Raw genomic sequence first — 6,971 nt, 5'->3', positions numbered from 1 at the left:
AGCAAAAGAGAACATCTTAAAACGCATTGTTAATCAAATATAATCCATCGTTTAATACAAATACCCCTAAACCCAAAAATATAACTTACGTCATATGATCTACTTGTGATTCTGCATTTCTTTAAAACCCGTTCTTAACTAATTTATCCTCCCCCCATAGACACATATAGATGATCATAAAAAACATACTGCATCTATCAATTGTATTAAAGTAATGCGCGCGCTAGCGCGAGCGCAAAGACACTACCTTTTTAATACGTGTGAGGAAGACAACAAAGTCATTTCACATAAATTTAAGAGTAAGTAATTTCAAGTGTTAAAACACACTATACAATTCTATAAATTCTATAAAACATATAACAATTATCTTTTAGTTCAAGCATTACTTAATAAATTCAAGAATTAATAAATTGTTTACCTTAATTAAATACTCATGTGAATTTTTTTTCAAGTAATCACAGTGATGGTTGATCATACATCACGATGGTTGATTATATATCAACCACCAACATCCAGAGTTTAGATACATATATGTATATAAACATCAATGCTAACAATATTATACATACAAAAACATTGTTACATGTGTTTTAAGCCATGGAAAAGCATGTAAAATCCATTCTGATAAAATAACTCGCTATAACCAAGTTTGAAAACATAAAACAAGTAACGGTCAATGCTTTGTCCATTATGTTTTGGACCATTCTAACGAGATATCTCATTGTAATTAACAAATTAGCCATGTAAATAACTATTCATGTTACATGTAATATTTGTAATATGAAATGTTGTATATTATTAAATTTGATAGTAGTTACATATTATTAATTTGATTTAAGAGGTGTAATATATAATTATGATATAATACCAACAAGGAAGAAAATGACAAATCTTGATAACGTTTTCAACCAATTTACAAGCTCATGATTTAGTTAATTATCTATATACATCATGAGAAAAATAATCAAGTTCAAGGTCAATAATTTCTAAACTATCATAAATATTAAATAACTAGGAAATGACCCCCGCGCTTCGCAGCGGGCATCATGTCAGTGAAGATTTGCTAAACTACTAAACCAATTGAGTAACAAATAAATTTACATGAATACAACCAAAAGTGTTAAATCTTTCATTCCACATGATCTTACTAGCAAGCACTTAAAACAATTCTAAATAACAAATAAACAAATTACAGGTCTAATACTCTCTTTAACAGTAGGTGTTGTCAAGCTCTCAAATTACTCAAAACTATTAGTTAAAGAAAATGGCATAACATTTGCTTCATCTGTTGTCCATGGGAGACTTATGTAACATGGATTCTCTGCCTCTCCTGCTTGACCATCATCTATGTATGTTCTTTATGGGTTGTTCTTGCTTTGATCTTCCTCTTTGTTGTGTGAAAAAAATTACAAATGACCACATATACATATTTCCGGTTCAACTTTCTGGGTTAATTAACTTAAATTTCTCATAGCATTCTAAATCTCTTTATTCTAAGCTAGTAGGAAAAAAAATAAAGTAATGAAAAACTAACCTTAGTTTTGAGATTAAAGGGTTGTTGAATAGTTTTAACTAGAGGTGACAATGGGAGTGGGTTGGGTTGGATTTGGGTGATGGGTCAGGATGGGTATGGGTTATGATGGGTATGGGTCAAGAATTTTTAAAATAGAGGGTTAGGATGGATATGGGTCAAGATGGGTAAAGCTAACACATCTTAACCCAAGTTAAGGTTGACATACAAAGGGTTTTAAAAACCTCTTAAAAATATTTAAAAAAACTATTAAAAAAATAATAACTCAAAATATAAATAAAAAATACAAAATGTAAAATAACTAAAATGTTTCCCCCCGTCATCCTCGTTCATGAAAAAAAAAAGTTTTGTACCGGTTTAAGTTCGAGTTTTTCGGGTTTTTTTTCGGTTCGGTTTTGTTTAATTTTCATTTCAGTCATTTTCAGTATTTGCTCGGTTTCAGTGATTTCGATTTCGATTTTTCAATTTTTTCGCTTTTAGTGTTGTTTTGTTTTAGTCAGTTTTTTCGGTTTCATTTCGTTTTTTTTGTTTCGTTTCGATTCATTTTGTTTTATTTTAGTCGATTACGTTTCAGTTTTTTTGTTTTGTTTTGGTAAACTTTTTGATTGCATTTCGCTTTTCTTTGTTTCGTTTTGGTCAGTTTTTCAGTGTCATGTCGGTTTTTGTATCGTTTTGGTCGTTTTTCTATTTCGGTTTCGTTTCAGTTTTTTTTGTTTCGATTTAGTCGGTTCAGTGTTTCTGATTCGTTTTGATCCGGGTTTTAAATTTCATTTAGTTTTTTTATGTTTCCTTTTGGTCAGTTTTTTAGTTTCAATTCAGTTTTTTTTGGTTTCGTTTCGGTCGTTTTTCTATTTCAGTTCAGTTTCGTTTCGGTTTTTTTGTTTCGTTTTGGTCGGTTCAGTGTTTTTGTTTTGTTTTGTTTTGGTCAGCTTTTCAGTTGCATTTCGTTTTTTTTTCGTTTTTGTCGTTTTTCTATTCCGGTTCAGTTTCGTTTTGGTTTTTTTGTTTCGTTTTGGTCGCTTTTCTATTCCAGTTCAGTTTCGTTTCGGTTTTTTTGTTTCGTTTTGGTCGGTTCAGTGTTTTTGTTTTTTTTGTCAGCTTTTCAGTTGCATTTCGCTTTTTTTTTATTTCGTTTTGGTCGTTTTTCTATTCCGGTTCAGTTTCGTTTTGGTTTTTTTGTTTCGTTTTGGTCGTTTTTATATTTCAGTTCAGTTTCGTTTTTTTTCATTTTGGTCGGTTCGGTGTTTTTGTTTTGTTTTGGTCAGCTTTTCAGTTGCATTTCGTTTTTTTTTTTGTTTCGTTTCGGTCGTTTTTCTATTCCAGTTCAGTTTCGTTTCGGTTTTTTTGTTTCGTTTTGGTCGATTCGGTGTTTTTGTTTAGTTTTGGTTTGCTTTTCGGTTGCATTCGCCTTTTTGTTTCGTTTTGGTCAGTTTTTCGATTTCATTCCGGTTTTTTGTGTTTCGTTTTGGTCGTTTTTCTATTTCGGTTCAGTTTCGTTTTAGTTGGTTCGGGGTTTTTGTTTCGTTTTGATCGTTTTTTGGGTTTCGGATGAGTTTTGTTTCGCACGTAATAGTTTGGGTATTTTGAATTAGATAGATTTTGGATAACTTGGATATTTTGTTTTGACCCATTTTAACCTATAAATAAAACTCACTTGTATATTTCTAACCCATCCTGACCCACTTGAAGAATTTTTATAATCCATCCTAATCCAGTTTACTTTTAAAGTTTATCCATCTTAACCCAAAACAATCCATTTAGGTTGGGTTTGCCACCCTTAGTTTTAGCTGTCCTTGAGTGTTCTCCATCTCTAAAAGTTGCAGAGGATTTAGAGCTTTACATTATTAACAAAATCATCATCAAGACACAATTTCATCCTCAAAGTAAATAGTAAAGCAAACAATAATTGAAAATCCATACAAAAAAAGGGTAACGTACATTACGCCTGCCCCGTCTCCTGCCACCATTATTTCTGTTTGAAATACTAAACCAAAGAACAAACAAAAATCCATTCATAATCAAATTTACACAACAATAAAAAAAATTCTAAACCTAATTCATAAAATTCCGCATATGAACAGTGAAATCTCGCAAATGAATTCGTAGAATCTAACCTTAATCAGTCCGAATTTGGTAGAATCCCGAACATGCAAGTCACGGCCAAAACTGAGGTTGTCGATTGCTCGTATCGCCGCCTCTGAACACCTTTGTATTCATCGTACAGTCCATCTTCGTCTTCATTCCCATAGCCTGGACTCTTCACCGTATTCTCGATTAAAACACCTGTGCGATGAGTTTCACGGTTATGTCATTAGTTTAATCAACAATCAATTGATTAATCAGGAAAATACATTCAACAAAAAATACCTAAGCATACCTGAAGACGAAGATAGTTCAATAGAGCCATAGAAACGTGATTATCATCATTCATCAAACTGAGAGAACAAAAGAGGAAGAAAAGTAAAGAAGATAGTGGAGTGGATGACACCTCAAAAGGCTTAAATGATACGTGGCAGCAATCTAATGCATTAGAAGTAAGTACCATGTGCTTAAAGTTATGTAGGGCTAGTACAGTAGAAATCTGTGAGTGAATGCAACTTCTAAATTAATATATATATATATATATATATATATATATATATATATATATATAATATAATTAGAAAAGTTTGCTTCCAAACTCTTCAATGTCACTGCCTAATCTTGAAGATGAAGTTGCAATATCTCTTAGCTCGGATAAACTTCTTCCAAGCTGCAATGCAACCTTCATCTCAAACACCTCACCATTCTCTCTACTGTCCGCATCTCTTTCCTTCAAGTTTGATTCTATGGATTCCTCCATCATCTTAAAGAAACCTGCATTGCTTCTATACATTTCAAACACCATCCCTACTTGACCACCATGCTGTATGGCATTCACGACGCTTTCCATCGCACCCCCCATGACCCCAAGCACCATGGCCCAAGAGTTGTGAGGAGAAGATGTAAGAAAGGCCGAACCAATGGCTCCGAAGCCGGTTAGTAGAGGGCCAGCTATGGCTAAAGATTTGTTTAGTTTCAAGGCCTTTTCACCTAACCTTAAGTAATCATCTTTATCTTTAATTTCCAAAACCCTAATGATCTCTCTCATCTCTTCTTCAAGCTCCACACTCCAACCATTATTATCATTTTCCCGTTTAGCAGCGGATGTCCTCCTTTTTTCAAGCCACCAAACCGCTGGTTCCACTTTAGCCGGAAACTTTTCGAGCATAACACCAAGTAGAGGAAGAGGGTAGGCTCTATCTAAAGCCAAAACTTTTTCCATAGCTTCATTAACATCGCTGAGAGTAGGATTTCCTATTGCTATCTTTGTCTTGATTTCGCTTTCTGTTGCTTAAGCAACCTCGCAGCGTTTCTTTGTTCTTCGGTTAATTGGGAAGGTTGAATCTTGTTCATGATAATCAACATCCCAGTTGCTGCCAAATACAAGAAACTTGATGAAAGCTTAAGGGCTTCCAAGGGTGCACCAGGTACACTAGTTATAGCAGATGCAATGCCAGCCATTGTTACAACCGAAAGAGTAATGGTGTTGATAGATGTTAACAACAGGCTGTTCCAATTATTCCTTTGCTCTCCAATGTTCTTATGCATCTATACGCGATCCGAAACTGCCTCCAATATCACGTAAAGCTTCTCCATTACTTCTGGATCAAGAAAAACTTTAGGGTTGTTTTGTGTGATTCTTGAAAATTTTTGCATATCTTCTACCATGCTTGTGTTTGATGCAAGATTTGGGGTGAAGATAGCCAGATTAGTTGTTTTAATCTTTGGCAAATGGATAGAAGCCCTTGTAGTGAATCTACGAGAAGACGGAGGTGATGAAGAAGTAGATGTGTTTGAACGAATAAAGCTTGAAGTTTGATTAATGGCTGTCATACGTGTCCTGATTTCAATAAAACCAGAAATATGTTTTTGATCTGTGAATGTATTTTCACTCCGTTCTTGAGTTTTTAATTAAAAGAAAGGAAAGTATAAGATTGGATATGATGGGAGAAATAAAAGAAAGTACATGCATATAATGCATTCTCAAGTTTAATGAAAAATGAAAGAAAGGGGAAGAAAAGAAATGATTAATTGCATTCTTTAGTTTAAATGAAAGGAAAAGAAAAAAATGTGTAGTTTTACAAATATAGTCTTTTTAAAACAATTATTAGATGTAGATTAAAGGGTAAAGTGGTAATTTTAAATATTTATCCTTTTCTTTCTTTCCAAATCATGCCAAATTGGCAAGAAAACTTTGGGACTTAAAACACCCAAGTTTTCCTATCATTTCTTTTATAAAAAAAAAACTCAAGAATAAAGATTCAAACTAAAATCTTATCATTTCGTTTCTTTATCTCATGGAAAAAACTTAAGAATACAGTGTTTATGAGTCTTGAAGGGTTTTATTAGTGTTCTAAACTTCTAATATGAAATGGTTGAGATTTATGTGTTTATTTATATAAGGGGGCTATTAGGAAGCACTTGAAGTGGTCAAATTAAATATTCAAACTTTGAATGAATGGTGTGTTGACGTCAGGGTATTTGGATGGACCGTTTCTTAACCTTCCCTAATTTGACTCGGACCAATATTTTATGTACCTAGGAAAATCATGTAATCTTGGCCTATTCAAGTAATTTTTATGGACGATTTGTGATCACGCTTTATGTAGCACACCAAGATGCGCATGAAGGAGACAACAAACCATATTTACTAAAAATGTTATGCAAAGGGAAAACATAAAATTCACAGTCATTGCTTAAGTTACGAGTTCCATTTTCCTTCACAAATTCATCGTTGAGGCCTTTTTTAGCGGCCTTGTTTCAGGGGGAGAAAATGGCCACTAAACACATTTGAGATAAAAAGTCTTGTATACCTACAAGATATTGGGACAGAAAGTTACTAACGGAACTAATAATAGTTTGATACATTGCAACGAGAATTACGAAAACAAAGAGAAATCTGTTGTTCAAGGTGGCAACTTCTTTGTGACAATTTATTATCAACATAGTGACGGATTTTTGTACAAAATGGCCAAATAACCCATTAGAATCAAATAAAATGTCATTACACAAAAAATGACCCATAGAAACCTGTTAATTATGGCTTATTCAAAACAAAAATTAATGGTCTATTAAGACCCATTACACCCTAACCCAACATAAGTTATTATACACTCAAATATGACCACACATTATTAATATAATACAGTACATATGAATATGACCCAGTCATGCACGATCTAATTACCTGTTACAAACAAATATTATTCCCTAAGACCCGCTATAACAAATTACAAAGAAGCATCAATTATAAACTACTTCAACCGTTATAGCTCGTTCCAAGAAAAACAAAAACTTATTAAAACCTGTTTCAAACAAATAACCAGATATTACTAAATATAAGTCAAATGTTTATAAA

General features: G+C 33.0%; 1 pseudogene; it reads right to left on the bottom strand.

The window, feature by feature from the left end:
• Positions 1-4,190: 4,190 nt before the first annotated feature.
• Positions 4,191-5,446, bottom strand: LOC143554646 (putative F-box protein At4g22030 pseudogene; annotated as a pseudogene).
• Between the last annotated feature and the right edge of the window lie 1,525 nt (positions 5,447-6,971).

This window comes from Bidens hawaiensis, unplaced genomic scaffold (genome assembly GCF_021521415.1).
Source record: "Bidens hawaiensis isolate Kalapana, Puna unplaced genomic scaffold, B.hawaiensis_p1.1 tig00017777_1, whole genome shotgun sequence".
NCBI classification, from domain to species: Eukaryota; Viridiplantae; Streptophyta; class Magnoliopsida; order Asterales; family Asteraceae; genus Bidens; species Bidens hawaiensis.
Note: the sequence above shows the minus strand (reverse complement) of the source record. Positions and strands in the feature narration are given on the sequence as shown.